The sequence below is a fragment of the Pholcus phalangioides genome, unplaced genomic scaffold, assembly GCF_987345545.1.
Source record: "Pholcus phalangioides strain wild (caught in Gottingen) unplaced genomic scaffold, Ppha-v1.0 ptg000022l_1, whole genome shotgun sequence".
NCBI classification, from domain to species: domain Eukaryota; kingdom Metazoa; phylum Arthropoda; class Arachnida; order Araneae; family Pholcidae; genus Pholcus; species Pholcus phalangioides.
In genome coordinates, this window is record NW_028301615.1 from 16,849,073 (window position 1) to 16,866,706 (window position 17,634).

General features: G+C 37.1%; 1 protein-coding gene and 1 non-coding gene across 7 annotated transcripts in view; both read left to right on the top strand.

Annotated features, from left to right (window-relative positions):
* LOC149069530 (muscleblind-like protein 1) overlaps positions 1–17,634 on the top strand; it is a 603,178-nt gene that overhangs the window by 508,200 nt on the left and 77,344 nt on the right. The window lies entirely within an intron of this gene.
* On the top strand, positions 9,383–9,454 carry TRNAH-GUG (transfer RNA histidin (anticodon GUG)). Its single transcript has one exon. It is a non-coding gene; the product is annotated as a tRNA-His (tRNA).

Below are 17,634 nucleotides of genomic sequence, written 5' to 3' on the forward strand. Positions count from 1 at the left end.
GACAGAATCCTTCCTTCGATTGACTTGGAACTCCACACGCATATAGCCAATTATTTTTTTCCTTCTTATGAATACAAATTCTGAAGCCACAACAAGTAAACTACCTAATATGTTGGATGGGATAACGTTTTCCAAAAAACCGCCATGAAAAGCTTTGTAAGCGGGAGAACGCTTTAATCGAGAAATCTCGATGCGTAGAAGTAAAAGTGGGATCACAAAAATTAGTCGTACTGAATGGGAACGTCATAAGCGGAATCCATTGTATATGTACAGAAATAAATAACATTGGGGAGAAAAAGATGTCCATAAAAATATACATAGTTGTCGTAGCCAAAATACCGCAACTCAAAATTAGAAATAATTCAGAGAAATAAACTAAGAAACATAAAGGGTAATGCCTCTACTATTCCACCTAAGTGTCATTCGCTGAAGTTAAGGGAGGCTACTAATGCCTCTACTTCAGTGCCTAACGTCACAGTGCGTGAAATAAGAAAAGCAGGGTCGTGTCTCCAGTGGTGTTTTTAGTTGTGCATTTGTGCCTGGTTTGCAATAGAACCTGGGTTCGATTCCCGGCAGAGACCAGATGTCTTTTCTTTCTGAGTTCACCTCTGCATAATATCCAGAAAAAAATGTCTGTATTTTCCTAAAATGATAATACACTGCCCATGAAAATATGGTTGTCATGATCTCACTGTGAATAGCTTCTTGATTACTTTCACCGTTAGTATCATACATCCTCTTGAGGAATTCAAGGCAACAGAAGGTAAGCCATTTAATGTATTCACAACCCTGTTAAAAAATAATAATAATAATAAATACTCCCTGCGACACAACAATCTAGAACCCCTAACCAACCGAAACATCTTTTCTTCGCATAGAAAGTAGAAGAAACATATTTAAATTCTCCAAATGATTAATCCTCATTTAGAGCATTTAATAGGGGAAAAAATGCTGCAAAAGTATATTAGGCAAACTTCAACATTGATTTGGTTTTTTCTGGCTTCAAATTGACTTGCACCAAATGCTTTTGCTGTAATGCAAAAAAAAAAATTTAATGAAAGGCATTTCGTTTCGTTGCTATTTATCCCTCGCGGAACGATTTGAAACCATGTATCATTCGCATCTCGATTCAAAAAAACAACAAAGAGGAATTTGAAATAGAAATCTATTCTAAGCCTTTCTTCAACCGTTTCTCCGTTTTCTTCAACCTTTCAGACAAACTGCGGACCAAATTGAAACTTCCCGGGAAGCCAGCGGGCCACCAACTCATGTAATTTAGTGTCATCTTAATAGAAGGTGCCGATGGGGGGGGGGGGGGGGTCCTCAATCAAATACGGAAAAAAATAATTGAAGACTTTTATTTTTTCTGAAATTATTTATTTCATTAATCATCAATTTTGATTAGTTCTGAATTAATTTTTTTTGACTTATTCTGAAAATGTTTTTGATCAATTATTAATTAAATTGATTAATTTTCTCACACTATTTCAATCTGAATCAGATTGTTTTTTCATGGGCATCTTTTTTTTTCCCCCTCAGCTACTTCGTTGTGCATTTTGGCTTGTTGTGGCCTTGTACAGCCGACGCTCGATATAACGACCCCCTTCGTCCCGTCGAAAACGGACGTTATATTGGGAGGGTCGTTGTAATGAAAAGAAAACATAAATGATAGTCGTTATATGAAAACATTTGGGACTTATCCCACCGGTCGTTGTAATGGATTTGTCTCTATTACTTGGGGTTGTTATAGCGAGCGCGCGTTGACTGTATTTTTATTTTAAATGATTCTGTAACTACTTATTTCTGAAATTACAGTCTACGCTCTTTACGATGGCCTCCACGTTATAGCAATCATTCCAAAACAACGACTGGTAGGATAAGTTCCAAATGTTTTCACAGAACAACTATCATATATGTTTTACTTTCGATACAACAACCTTTCCAATATAACGCCCGTTTTCGACGGGACAGAGGGGGGTCGTTATATCGAGAGCGTCAACTGTATTTTCCATCTCAAGATATCTTTGAATCATTTCTTTCAGTAATTATACAATTACTCTTTTATTAATTGGGAAATAATTTTTCCAACTATCAGAATTATTATTTATTATCTAATTACTATCAGAATTATTAACTAAATCTGAAATCATTCGTTTCCAGAATTCTAAAGATTTTTCTTCCATTAGTTCCGAATTTTCGAAATTTATTCTGGAATTATTCCTTTAATTTATTCTGGAATTATTTCTTTAATTTATTCTGGAATTATTTCTTTAATTTATTCTGGAATTATTTCTTTAATTTATTCTGGAATTATTTCTTTAATTTATTCTGGAATTATTTCTTTAATTTATTCCAGAAAATTATGTCTTTTATTTATTCTAGAAAATTATGTCTTTCATTTATTCCAGAATTATTACTTTCATTTAGATTCTGCAACTATTTCTGTCATCATTTCGAAATAATTTCTGTCATCATTTCGAAATCATTTCTTTTATTAATTCCAAAATCATTTCTTTCATTAATTCCAAAATCATTTCTTTCATTAATTCCCAAATCATTTCTTTCGTTAATTCCAGAATCATATATTTAGTTAATGCTGTGATTAATCGTTTTTCAATATTCTCAACCATTTTCTGAAAATGATGGACGGGCCACGACAAAAAAAGCTCCGAGGGTCAAATGTGGCCCGCGGGTGATACTTTGAAGACCTTTTTTTTCTAAGCATTGATAGATGATTTAACTTTCTCATTCCTTGCTATGAAATATCGAAAAGTGAAATTGTCCTTATCATGCACTTTTGTCAGGTGTAATAGCTACGGGGCAATGGCCAATCGCTATTGTTATCATGTGTCGAATTGTATAGTATTTGTGGGAGACAGAGGAAAAAAAAAGGGGTAAAAGAGAGAAAAGAATGTGTGTAGTTTATATATTATGGGTGACTAGATCATCATCGAGACCGGTTATACAGGTCCAAGAGGAACAGGTATGAGCTACGTATTCATATTTTATTATGCGAAATATGTTAGGGTGGGAGAATTCAAGTTCTTCTAAAAAATGATTTAATCGTATCCTGTGTTGGTTTTTTTACAAAAGTTTTTCCCCCCTTCCAACAAACTCGTTATAGCATAACCGAAGAATTATTATTTTACTTTATTATATATTTTTTATTTTATTTTATTTATGTATTTTTGATTACGTTTGTGGTATTTTTGGAATCGAGATTACAGCTTCAGATGCCTCGCAGTACAGATTGGCTTCCACGGCGCGCTGAATCGGTGCACAGGTTTTGAATCTCCCAAAATATATATAATACGGTACTTTCTCCGAAATTTTATGTTACAGACTGAATTCAAGACGCAGTCATCAAGTACCTTGACATCCCGTTATGAAATAACTTTAATAAACGAACGTTTAGTTTTATGCCGGGACAAGCTTTAGATATTGTCTGAGATATTCCTAGCTGTGTGTATGTGTGCGCGCTGAATCTATGTCTTTAAAATTAAGAAATGATTAAAAATCAACACACACACATTCCGTTATTACCAGTAAATATGCGTCTGTATTTTTATAAACTCACTAGTGGCTCTGCCCGGGTTTTCTCCGTATAATGGGAGCGTTGAAGTGACAAGCTATTGTAACGAGATAAGCATTTCTGAAACGCATTGTTTGGAACCACAGCAACTAAAGTAAGTGTTCCAAAAGCCATTGTTTGCTCAAGAACAATTGTTGCCCGACACTTTGTTGCCCATATTTCGTGCATTTGCCCAACTCTGATAAACTTTAAAAGTAGCCTATTATTCAAGTCGGGTCCTGTTTGGTATGTGTGCGGAATTTGGCGAAGATTAGTCCAAAGTTGTAGATTTATATGGAGAACATATACACAGACGCGCACACACACACAGAAAATCAATTGTATATACAGTGCTAGCAAAAATACCCGTCATTGCCCGGGTTTTCTCCATATACCGGGAGCATTAAAAAAATGGCAAACCATTGCAAAAGGATAAACATGCTTGAAACGCATAATTGTTTGGGAACCACGGCAACCAAAGTAAACATTCCAAAAGTCATTTTTGAGGACCAGCAACTGTTGTTACATGACAGTTTTTTTGCACATTTCTGGCATTTGCCCTGATCTGACAAACTTTTAATGTAGCCCATCGTTCAAGTCGGGTGCTGTTTGGTATATATGCTAAATTTGGCGGAGATCGATCTGAAATTGCAGATTTATATAGAGAACACACACACAGCCACACAAAAAAATCAATTTCATATAAGAAAGCATTATTACAAAGCAATAAACTCGAGGTAAAATGTTGAAGTAGAAATCTTGGAAAACCTTTTCTGACGTCAAAACGAAATGTTTGAATATAAGAAAAGTCATTGTTCCTTATTTTAGAGAAAACGTATTAAAATCATTGTTGCCTGAATTTCGAAAATGATCGTTGACGTAGAATAATTAAAAAGTCATTATTGGCATTAAAAAGTTTTAAATTCATTGTTGGACAAAATGTTTGAAAATAATTGTTGGTTGAAAAATTCAAAAGCCATTGTTAAAGTTTAAACTTTGAAAAGTCCTTGTTTTCGGAATATTCCTGGAAAAATAATTGTTGAAGTTGAAAGATTCAAAAAAAGTATTTTTGAAGTTTGAGAGAAGTCTTTGTTTCCGGAATATTTTCGGAAATAATATTGTTGATCGAAAAATTCAAAAGCCATCGTTGAATTTTAAAAACTTGTAAGTCATTGTTGTCTAAATATTCGAAAACAATTGTTGACATTTAAAAATTCAAAAGTCATTACTGAAGTTGAAAGCTGTCAAAAAAGTAATTTTTGAAAACATCAACTTGATCGAATAGTAAGTGTTGTATGTCTTCCCTGGTTATTGTATGTGGACCCAGAAAAAGTTCGATCTTCGCATTACGAGTAGTAAAACGGGATATTTCTGCAGACGCGAAGTTGCATGTGTATTTCCTTGGACGATTTGAGAAAACGCACGTTCATATCGTACTAATACATTGTACTAGTTTGATCATCTTTGGCTGGTACAGATCTGGATTGGACGTCAAATATGGATCTCATCGTCGCTGTTGTAGATCCAATAACAGCTGGTTCACAATTGATCAGCCTTTTTCTTTAGCCCGGATCCACAACCTCTTGATAAGATAAGCATCAGGTGCAATCATCATCAGATATCACGAAACCACCGAAGTATCGATTATTGACATTGCCGAATTCGTGATAAAATCTTTATTTCCCAATCTTCAACGACTGGAACCAAAAAATAGAGAGCATCCTAAACTTTCAATTTGTTGCAGAAACTCAAATCGTTTCTTTTTGCGATCATTTTTCCAGTTTCAAGATATTGTAGGCGTTTCGTGCAGATTTTTTTAGACCTTTTTACTTTCATCGAAAAAGTTAGCGTCCTCTATGGGCTTAACAGAGTACAAAAATAAAATAACTAAATGTACCGAAGACAGCTTAGAAGCTTAGACACTACTAGACCGGAAGTCGATGTTTTTCCGTTAGTCATAATTTTTAAATGTTTGTCTAATAAAAATATTATGTGCATAGTGGTTAATATATATTCATAGTAGTTATGAAATCAAAATATTCGATTTTTATCCTGTGTTCTTTATTGTTGCTAAGCGGTACAAATTTGTTTTTTCGAAGGAATTTCTTAGCATGAAATCCTTTGAATGATGTATAGGTGGCATAAGCATATTCTTTATAATTATTATTTCTCAATGTTCTAACAGGTTTGCATGTACTATGTGGGATGTTTGTATATTGTTGAGTGGTAGTAGAGACTGCCTGCTTTTAACCCAAATCACTCTTTTTTTGGTGATTGTGGGTTCGAGAGGACCCAAATCTGTGTTTGTACCACACCTTTTTTTTTCGATTGTATTTATTAAACAATGAAACCTGTACAAAACGTCGAGGCAAATAATATTCCATTTAGACGGGTTCCCATTTTTTATAAAGGTGCTCACATCCTCATAAAAGCACTAATCAGTGAAGGGTCTATTTTTTTGATGTTGTCGAAGACAGGTTTCCGTCTTAGGTTTATTCATACTCATCCGTCACGGCTCATAGCAACCACGAGCCTCCGTCTCAGTTGAAAAAAATATTCCCGTTTCCTCTGCTAGAGCCTTTCCATTCGCACTCATCAGGCGCTGTGTAGAATCATGTTTCGGTTTTTTTTTCGAAGGGAATTTTTCACAAATATATTGGACGACCGCCTGAGGGTTCCATTTTAAATATAAAATGCACTTTTTTATTTTTTTTCTCACTCCTATGCCCCGCTCCTATTTTAACTCACTTCTATGCTCACTAACTTGCTCATTCACTCACTTCTGTGCTCACTAACTTGCTCATTCACTCACTTCTCTGCTCACTTGCTCATTGATTCGCTCACTGATTTGTTCATTTGCTCACTCTAATTTACTCATTCACTCTCTCTCTCTCCTACGCTCATTTTCTCACTCACTCAGTTCTATGCTCACTTGCGATCACTGATTTTTTCATTTGATCATTCACTGATTTGTTCATTTGATCATTCACTGATTTGTTCATTTGATCATTCACTGATTTGTTCATTTGATCATTCACTGATTTGTTCATTTGATCATTCACTGATTTGTTCATTTGATCATTCACTGATTTGTTCATTTGATCATTCACTGATTTGTTCATTTGATCATTCACTGATTTGTTCATTTGCTCACTCTAATTTACTCATTCACTCTCTCTCTCTCTCCTACGCTCATTTTCTCACTCACTCAGTTCTATGCTCACTTGCGATCACTGATTTTTTCATTTGCTCATTCACTACTTCTGTGCTCACAGTTATGCGTATTTACTCATTCCTATGCTCACTTGCTCGCTCATCCACTAACAAGTGAGCATAGGCGTGAGCGAATGAGAAAATTTCTGAGCAAGTGAGCACAGGAGTGGCGATTGAGCAAATAAGTGTGAGAGAGCACAGAAGTAGTGAATGAGCAAGTTAATGAGCATAGGAGTCAGCGAATGAGCAAGTTAATGAGCATAGGAGTCAGCGAATGAGCAAGTTAATGAGCATAGGAGTGAGTGAATGAGCAAGTTAGTGAGCATAGGAGTGAGCGAATAAGAAAATCAGTTCTCAAATTAATGCTCACTTGCTCATGATCCCACTCACTAGCTATAGTCGTTGAATTGGTTGTTGGTCAATATTGTGGCGGTGACTGGATCCTGACCGACACTAAACTGATGTGTATGAATAGCACACACACAATAATGTGAGAGGTATTGGGGCGTCTGAGCAAAGACGGTACGACGACTGCACTGATGTGTGTGAATAGACCTTTAGATAGACTTATGAAGTTTTCGGCTAACGAACGGGATTCCGGAACGAATTATCTTTGTTAGGTAAGGTATCACTGTATTTGAAACGTATTTGTAACAGTTTGAGTACCATCTATCTTTCACAAAAGACAACTAAAAAAAAAAGAAACTTTTTTAGTCAGCCGTTTTCAGAGCAGTATTTCTGTTCCCATAGCGTAGGGGTTAAGGTCTGGGGATTTAACATTGCCTGTATTGGAGAAATTTTGGTGTTCCAAAGGATCTTGTATCCGTTCAAGTGGGGTATCCGTTTATCCGTTAAGCTGGGCTGACTGTATAAGCAGTTAACCATATACATATACCCTTATACTTATGCATATATGCTCTGTAAAATTACTCGGTAATATATTACCATATGGAAGAGAAAGCGAGCACATAAATTTCGGCTCCGCTGTCACCCGCAGTCGCTTTTATAGAAACGCCATTAAAACAGAACCAAGGAAAAGTATTACCGAAAATAGTCGTCGGTGGCTGTGAGGACAAAGGGGGGAGGGGAAGTGGGTGCGATCGAAGTGAAGTGAAGTAGCGGATTTTTCAAAAACGTCATCAATAAAAGTGGGAAAACCCTCGCTCTTATACTGTTCATACAACCAAAAAGATGGGGGCGGGGTGAGCGTCGATGATGGCAGAAGAAGTAGGAAAGCTGATACGGCCTCAATAATGAACTTCGTATGCAAATGTAAAACCTTTAGGAACTTCGTAGGAGTTCCCCTCTTCTTTTCCTGTGAAAAGTTTTATATTCCTATTACTACTACCCAAGTCTCCTAGAAATGGCGACGAGTTCGAGGGACAGGAAGCGGATCCTTTTACCCTGGAAATTATTCATATAACAAAACTTTCCCATGGCCGAAGACAAATCAGTGACAAATTTCAGCGCATGCGTTCTCAAGGAAAGGCATTACGGTCGTTAATAACTCTTTTAAAGTGGATCTGCACATCAATTAAAAGAGAGGGAAGTGGGGGGGGGGGGGAAGACCTCGATTAGTACGAGTCATGAATCCTGAAGCCATCTGCCTTATTTCACCCTATTCGGGCAGAAACGGCATTAGCCTACTTTGCCGCCTCACCCCCCCCCCCCCGTTTTCCGATTCTCATAGAAATTCATTAATAAATCCGAATATATTCTCCTCCGTAATGGTGGTCTTGGAATGGCGGAACCATTGGAGAGTAAAGGCAGAACCTGCTTGCTTGCTGGCTTCCTCTCGTTCGTATTTATTGTTTAAAACGACGCCACTGCCTCCGTCGAATGAGGAATGGTTTATAATTCCGGCGTTATTGATGGACCACGCGTATGAAAGAGAGAGAAGTCGGAAAGTGGCGGGGGGGGGGGCGCAAAGAGAAGACTTCCAAGAATTTCTCGTCGAAGCGCCTTTTGTGAAGTGATGATGGCGGTGAAGTAAATAGTGTTCACTCGTGAACCCCCACCCCTTCTTATTATTGCCTGATTGTTTGGGATAAGAGAGAGAGAAGGGTATATATAAGAGAAATCAAGAATCCCACACCCGTTCAGAGGAATTCCTTCGAGACCATTATCTTGGGTCACGATTTTTCCGGGGAAGTGGTTCTTAGACTTTTCAAAAATTTCCAGGACAACGGGAAAGTAAATGAAAAAATATTTTTTTTCCTTTAATTTTTAAATAAATTCGATCGATTTATTTCAATCAGGTGAGGTTTTGAAATGAGCCAAAAGTTTCGCAGTGTTAGCATACGTTCAGGTCACGAATGCGAGCCGGTCACCCATTTGAAAAAGTCTCTCCGCAGAAAGCAGGCAGTGACCTTCAGCACGATATTTACGTAAAAGGAAAATTCCGGTACTTACCATTTTCGCTACAAAATATAGGAGACATTTGGCAGCATCATACAGCACATGCGCAGACCTGCCAACTCTCCGGATTTAGGCGGGAGACTCCGGATTTTTCATCCTTCCTTCTGTCACGAGTGCACCTTACACACACTCTCTCGCCTTCTCATCGAGAAACCACAAACCACACATACATACATGGGGGCCGTGATCGTCTAGTGGTTAGGACATTGCGTTGTGGCCGCAATAACCCAGGTTCGGATCCTGGTCACGGCACCACTCTATATCATATAACGTTAAGACGCACCACTATATGTTGTGATATCGATACGCCATTTTCCATATTATTTATTACTGGACAACTTTGAACAGGCAATTGCGAAAATAATAATAACCTTTTCAATTAGAGAATTACAATTTAATTTTATTCATTCATTGAAAATACTTCGACACCGTGAATTACACTAAACTCGATACAATTTACATTCAACATGGACACTCTCACTCCACCAAATCAAACACACAATAATTATATATAGTTCGAATCACTCACCGTCATCTCGGGGCAAGGTTTCTTGCGTCCCCTACATTGAGGGATCTCGACCCGGGGTTAGGAGGAGAGAGAGAGAGTAAATTAACAACTTTTCAAGCGCGAGATGTTGGTCGTCCAACCTCCAGCAATACTCTCTGGCAAAAGCCTCGTGTGTTCCCAAACCAAGTTGGTGAAGACCTCTGCTATTGGTCAAAGGCAATCGCCTGATTTCTGTAAGGGGTTTGCATTGGCCCAGAGGCACAATGTCTGTCTGTAGAGTTGTGATGGTGTTATGTAATACATACTTATTCGGTGCTCAAGTGTGTCTTAGAAATACCCGGTGAGGGAAAGGAGAGCACACGTGTTGCAACCCTGTATGTATGTATGTTGTATGTATGTATGATGTATGGTTTCTCGATGAGAAGGCGAGAGAGTGTGTGTAAGGTGCACTCGTGACACTTCTGCTCTCCGGATTTTGGAAGAAAATTAGATTTTACGCGAGCTTTCACGTTGTCGTGACGTCAATGACTGCCGACGTCGTTAGGGGGAAACACCCATAGAGAAAAGCTGTGGTCATTTCCATCGAATAGCCGTAAAAGTCTTGGTGACCGTATTTAAGCAACTGGCAAAGACGTGACTTTGTTTACGTAGCGTCTATCGGCAATCATTTATCAGGGGCATGACCTTGATTGCCTAAATTCCTGTATAATCGTTATTGTATTCCATTAACAGCCGTGCGGTAAACGCAAGTTTTTTCGTCAGCTAAATTGTTTCCTCCGATTAAACATGTCTTCAGAAAGAAAATATAAAACTTTAAGCTATATAAAGCTAAATATCAAGCTTTTAAGAGTTCATATATTCAAGATTATCAATCACTGATAGCATCCTCGAAAGGAAACACTTGTGTTTTATGAGCAGTATGTAGATGTGATTTCTCTATTCTACATGGAAAGACTGACATGGAATTATATTCTGCTCAGGGGCAATGCAGAACCTGCCTTGGGGGGGGGGGGAGCGATAATGGAACTTAAGAGATGAAGAGGGGAATGTTCTAATTGTACTATAATAAAGGGATGTACGGTGCAAGAAAAACACTGTAATCTGACTGTACACCCTATTTTGTAGGTTAACGATGAAGTTGTTTTTCAATAAATCTGGGTTTTTTTTTTTTTAAATCTGCCTGTGAGGGGGGGTGGAGAAACCTACCTTCCCAACAACAACTTCATATACACCAGTGATTCCCAACGTGGGCGTTAACGCTCCCTGGGGGTGATGGAATGTTCCGGGGGTGATAGAAGCTACGGGTATAGCTTAGGATCCTATGGGTTAGATTGCGTTGGGAGTGATGGGAGAAAAAAATTCTGATGAAGGGGGCGATTTTTTGTGTGTGTATGGAAAAATTTCTGTAAAAGGGAGTGATTGGGGGGGGGGGGAACAAAAAGGTTTGGAAACTATGATATCCACTGTGTGTGTGTACACCATAATCAGTAGACAATAAACCGCACCTGTTAAGATTTCCCCTCCCCCCCCCCCCCAATGTCCAAGATATATAGATGTCTGGTGTGACAGACATCTAGATGATAGATATAGTAGATATAGATGATAGAAGTGACAGGTTATACTGTAGTAGGAATTGTCTCCATGGAAGAAATTTTGGTTCCAGAGCATTTTATCCGATTAAGCGGGGTCAACTGTCTGTATTTGCAAAAAAAAAAATGACTCTAAAAACGGGAGGAGGTGGAATTGCTTCATTAAAAAAAAAAAAGTCTTGTAACCTCTTTTTTTCAATAATTCATAGTGGTATACCAAACCATCCACTTGTTACAATATAAAGTATGAGTGTACCAATATTTTCCATATTATAACGAGTTTAGATGATATGATAAAAATTCATACCGGGGATATTTATTTTAAATAACGTATATTTTTTAGGAGCGAATTCACATGGAAAACGGTATTCAGGACGGTGTAGGTTTTTGTTGGAAAAAAAAAAAAAATAAATAAAATTCACTTCTTTCTTCGTCATTTTTTAGGTGCAGAATCTGAACTCTAAGAAAACGTGGCAATGGATCAGGAAAGAAAAAAAAAGAGCAGAGAGAATAACGAAATTCTTCCACACATAGGAATTTTTTTTTTTTCTTTTGAAATCTTCTCCAAAATTTACCTCCAGAAAAGGGTAATTCACCTCTGGAGGAAAAAGAAAAAAAAAACGCAACCGAATTCCACTCCTCCTTGGAATAAACTCTGCATTGATATTCAAAAAAATAAAATAAGAACATCATGAAAAGAAATTTTGTGGTAGGAAAGATGAGAGGAAACTGTTGCCATAGTCATTCGTATTTATCTAGTGGTTCAACCACTGAAGAGAAAGGGAAAAAAGTCTTTGAAATGCTGGTTGGTGTCTTTGCAAACGACATGATTCGCTTTCTTTACTAAAAAAGAAAAAAATGCTATACCAGCACATATGTTTTTAAGCAATTCTTCATAAAAAAAAAAGTACATTTTAAAAAAAAAGTGGTCGAATTTTTTGGAGGCCATTAAAGAGAGAAGAGAACGAGGAGGAATCACACCATCTGTTCATTCTCACAAACACACCTTCTTCGAGACTTTTACCCGTTCCTTTTCTACTACTACGTCTTCTACTCTCCATCTTATCCGTTGCACAGAGCAGATATATTTTTCCTCTGGTAGAATTTCTCTACCCACCGTATGCATGTATGTATTGAAGGAGAGAGCAGGTTTTTTTTTCTTTTTGAAGAGAAAAAAAATATTTCCAGGCAATAAAAATGAAAAAAAATAAATAAATAAAAGTAGCTATATAAGAAATAAAATTCCGGGAAAAAAAGGGGGGGAGGGAAATACACCATCCCCATTCCTTGTTAAAACTGGTATAGATGAATAAAATACCAAAAAAAAGAGAGAAATAGGGGAAGATAGATCTTCTGGGGGTTTTAGTCACGTGATTTTAAAGTGGTAATGGTGGGGAGTGTAATATATAAGGGATATCGATGTAATATATATGACGGAAAAGGGGTTATAAAAAGTGAAGGGAAGAGAGTTTGTGATAGAGGCTGGTACTAAAATATGGGAAGCTTTATTCCCTTTTTTGTGATGTTTGAAAGATAGCAGCATCTTTTCCGGGGTCTCTTTTTTTTTTTGTTCGGGTTATGACCGCAAGAACTTGAATTCCCGCTTTTCCTGATGGATCGGGATGACGTAATTTGCTTGTTATTCGGCCACATCTCGGTGTATTCACCATACAGTCAATTTATTAGCATTTTTTTTTGCTTTCGGAAGAGATGGAGTGAGCCGGAATTGTATTACTTTTTTCGTCTGACTGTTCATTTTTGTAACGGTGTAAGTCATTGATCATTTTTGTCGCACCAACGGCCATTTTCTGCACACGGGGGCTGATTAGAGCGCGACCTACAGTTTAATGGCGATTCCGAACGGCAGCCTTTTTTTATACTCACCGAGAGGTAGGTGCGCTAACCCCCCCGGTGTGGGACTCCCTGCGATAGCAATCTTTTTCAGTGCCCATGTTGTCGCCGTTCCTGTTATGCCCTTGTATCAAGAAAGTTTCTGACAAGGCAGAACCGGGTATCGAACTCGCGACACCTCAAAACATCCTTTGTTACTTTGAGCGGGTATTTTATCGACCTGGGCTACCGCGCGTCCCCGGAGATTTAATATTAGACTATAAATAATTCTAGACAAGATTTTTTTAAAAGAAATATCGTTGTAGAGGGATTTATCATTACATTGAGTATTGTTGTAGCAAGGATTCACTGTATATACAACAGTTGTATATTGAGCAACTCAAGACTGATTTTCAAGGGGCGGTGTCACTTCTTCCATATTTTGAGCTAAAGATGGTAAATGCTTAAATATTTCAATTTTTACTACAATTTTCAACTAAATAAATCGTGAGCATATCATCTGAATTGTCTGTTGTCTGAATTTATTGTCATTTGAACCAGTACAACGCCCTCCTCAATCCTTGGAAAACTTAAAATTTTAATAGCCCTGTATCAATGAATGTTAATGAATCTCTGTTCATTAACAATAATACGCTTCACTCATAATTAATACGCTTAACTCATGGTTAGAAAAATTCATGGCAGATGGCAGCACTACACATAACAAGCATTACACAGACGCAAACTTCACGTTAGGTTCACAAAACGTACTCGCACATTCCAACGTGTACAAATTCGTAAGAAGTTCCACATGGGAATATGGACGAGGTACATGCGTGGTTTAGCAGTAGTGAGTTCGTGACTGCTAGAAAAGCGTCTCGAAGCAGCTGTCGACCGAGTACATGCGCCACCTTAATATAAAACGTGGAGAGAAAAAAAAACTGAGCAATCCCCCAATCAATGGTACAAGCACCCTCATAACTAAGCATGCCTCGTTCTCTCAGCATAAGCCAATTACTTTTTTTAACACCTTTAGCCCAGACAGTCAGTATAAGCCACGGCTTTGTTATGGGAAGTTACGGTAATATTAAAATTTTGTAGTCACATATGAAACAATGATTATAAAACAATATAAACAAATCTTTGTAGACACACTCTGTATATCTCATACGTTAGGGTTTCCCTTTTTATGAAACTAGATCAGCAAGAGAAATATATATATATATATATATATATATATATATATATATATATATATTAATCTTATTCCAAGCGAGCCATTTGAGAAATCCCTCGCCGTAGGGAAAATAGCTTGTAGATATCTTTTATGTTTCCTCCTTGGCTTTCTTGGATATGGCTCCTTAGTGAGCAAATTCTCGTGACGGAACACACAAGTTTCGAAACTTTCTCCAGTCTCTTTTTTTTTTTTTTTTTTTTTAATGCGTGTTTTTAGAAGGAGGGGAAAAACTTTTTCTGGAGATTTTGAAGTTCTCCCGTGGTATATTGGTTTAGAGGTTTTATTTTATATTATTTTTTTTTTTCTTATTTTTCCGTCCTTCGTCGGTTGTTGTCGTAGCGAAGTGAGTCCCAGTTGGCATAATATACGTTCCACGGCGAAGAAAAAGGAAACGGAGCCAGTCTTTCCTATATTTTTTTGACCGCTCACTTTACCCTTTTTCTTTGTCAAATTTCATTTCCTCTGAACTATATTTGGATCTCTTCTTATAAACTGCCTTTATATTATATTTTTAGTAGTACCGTAGTAACTGACGTTTTTCCCCGTCTCTCTCTCTCTTAGTTGGTATCTTTTTCACTATTTGTCAGGAAAGTGACACGCATTTAATGGACATTTTTATTCTCTTCAAGACAACGAATGTCTCTAACTTTTAAGACAAGAAAGAAATTTGTCTGTAAGAATATTTTCATAAATATTAAAAAAAAAATTCGGTGATTGTGTGTGGTTATATATGATTTGGTATCCCGAGAGGTAATTTTGATATACAGAAAAGTCCGTTATATATAACGTACGGCTTATAACGGGAACCTCGCTATTACGAACAATTCGCCACGGATTGTCAAAGATACAAAAAATATCCACTTATAGCGAGTTATTTATGAGTGAAATCTCAGAATGCATTCGCTATAACGACAACTGAAGCTATCAAGACGTTTTCTTTTCTCTTCTCTTTAACAATTATACATAAAATGGACTAGAAAGAGTGGCACATTTGTTTTTTAAATCTCTCCAGTCTATTCCTAGGTCTTATCATCCTAATATTAGTTGTGTGGGTGCTAGTGTTGATTTTTAAACACAGACCTATGCTCTCCATTCCGAATCACATATACGGAAAAATTCCGCATAATTTTTATATCATTATTATACTATCCACATCGCGGTTGACCACCATAGAGGTAATTTATGAACTTTTGATTTCGAAGAAGGTGAACTGTGTCGGAGTTGAACATTTTTTGTCGAACGTAACTGCTCATGTACAGGGTGCGTCAAAACTTTGGAAAATTAAATTGCATTTTTTTTTTTTTGCGATGCTTGTCACGCCATCTATTAAAAATCGATAAGCCGATTCCCAGCCCTCAGAGGCCGACATTAACGACGATACCACTAGTGAACGACAGATGGCAATGAAATGCAACATTCCGTTCAAATTTATGCAAATCGGGTCATAAATAGGATGAATGCTACGTGCATTCTCCATTCGATGCCCGAACCTGATTTTCACAATTTTTCTTTGTGTGTTGCATATTAGTGCTATCTACTTTTTCATTGTTTTTTCCTTTCAAGAAAATCTCATTGCATAAAAAAAAAGTAATATGTCAATCAGAATTTCAAGATTTTTAAATTGAAAAGTTGAGTATAATTTGCTGACGTTGCTTGTTATTCCTAGGCATTGACATATATAAATGGAATGAAAAAATAAAAAACCTGCCATTTTCTGAGCAGAAAAAATTAAAAACTAATCAGACAAGCGGTTAAAGTAGGGTGCACACAAGTTTTCAGGCCAAGAACTTGTATATGTAAGGGTGGCCATATGACCCGCATTTTAGGCACATTCCCGTAATTTTGGTCGTCGTCATCTCAATTTTTTCACAAAAAAAAAATCTCCCGTTTCTTTTTTTTCTTTCATTTTCAACAAAGCTTATTTGAATTTTTTAAATCAAGAATTGAGATTATATATTCTCATGGTTTATAAATAACACCTTTGACAAAATTTTTGGCTGTAATTGACAACTTTACTTGCCTTTGACAATTTTTTTTTATGTTTTTGCAGTTACCTTTGCAATTTTTTCGGCTGCAATTTGCAACCTTACCTATCTTTAGGGAATTCTGTTCAACTATTTTTATTGCAACTTTACTTGCACTTGACAATTTTTTTTTTATTAGCAGATTTATTTGCCAATTTCTTTTGCGATAATTGTTGATATCCCGTATAGCTCCTGATTTCCCGTATTTGTATGAATTAAATATGGTCAGCCTAGGCTTTTATCATGTTGCGTGTGTTGATATTTTGATATATATCGCGAGCCGGATAGAACCTATCTTTGGACCGGAGATTGTGCACCTCTGATTTAAAGCATTTCGTTGCGCCAGATTTTGGAGATGCATCCAATATTGTCAGGTAATTCAAACCTTGCTCCTAAACGTGAACGGAGATGCCGGTTTTTGGAGATTTATCCCTGAAATTTGAACTATACATCTTTCAAATTATCGCCAAAAATCCTTCAGGAAGTGATTGCTGTAGTAAATCCTAAAATACCAGCAGTTGAATAGTATACTGTGTACATCCAGAGTGATTCAACGAGTTTCTCTCAGGTAAAATAAACATTCGGATCGCTATACACGATAGCTCATCTACTTCAAGCTTCATTCTTCTACATCGACATCAAACTTAACATGGCAAGAAATTGATTCTGGTTATTATTGCACGTGTGATTCCGCGGATTATTAAGAGAGTTCGAGAAAATAATTAAAATAATAAATAATGAAAAATTCCAGAAACCAGCACCCATTGTGCTTGCTGTTTGGGAGATGAGTGTCGGTGCGAGATGCCAAGAGAGAGAAGAGGCGAATTTCTCTCCGCTAATCACAGAAAAAAACCGTTCATCCGTATAATTACATTCATTATAACCCCCCACCCTCCCCGCTTTCCTTTAGCGATGGGGCAGTAATGGCAAATGATGGTCTTGTGCTCATTATTATTCAACGATGGTAAAATTTCATTCCTTGAGAAAGGGAGAGAGAGAGACGACAGCTCGTACGCACCGATTGCTACTGCATACCACCTACTCTGCTTCTAGTCGCTCTTTCGCTTCTTTCTTTTTTTTTCTTAATCCGCAGTACGTATACGTTGTACGAAAGTACACGTTGTATAAATGAAATGCGTAGAAGAAAACGTCCGCACATCTCGTATTACCGCCTCAATTATTTTCGTTAATTTTTCTTGTGTTTTTCACTTGTAATAAGGCGCCCTCTCCCTTTTTCGTTTTAA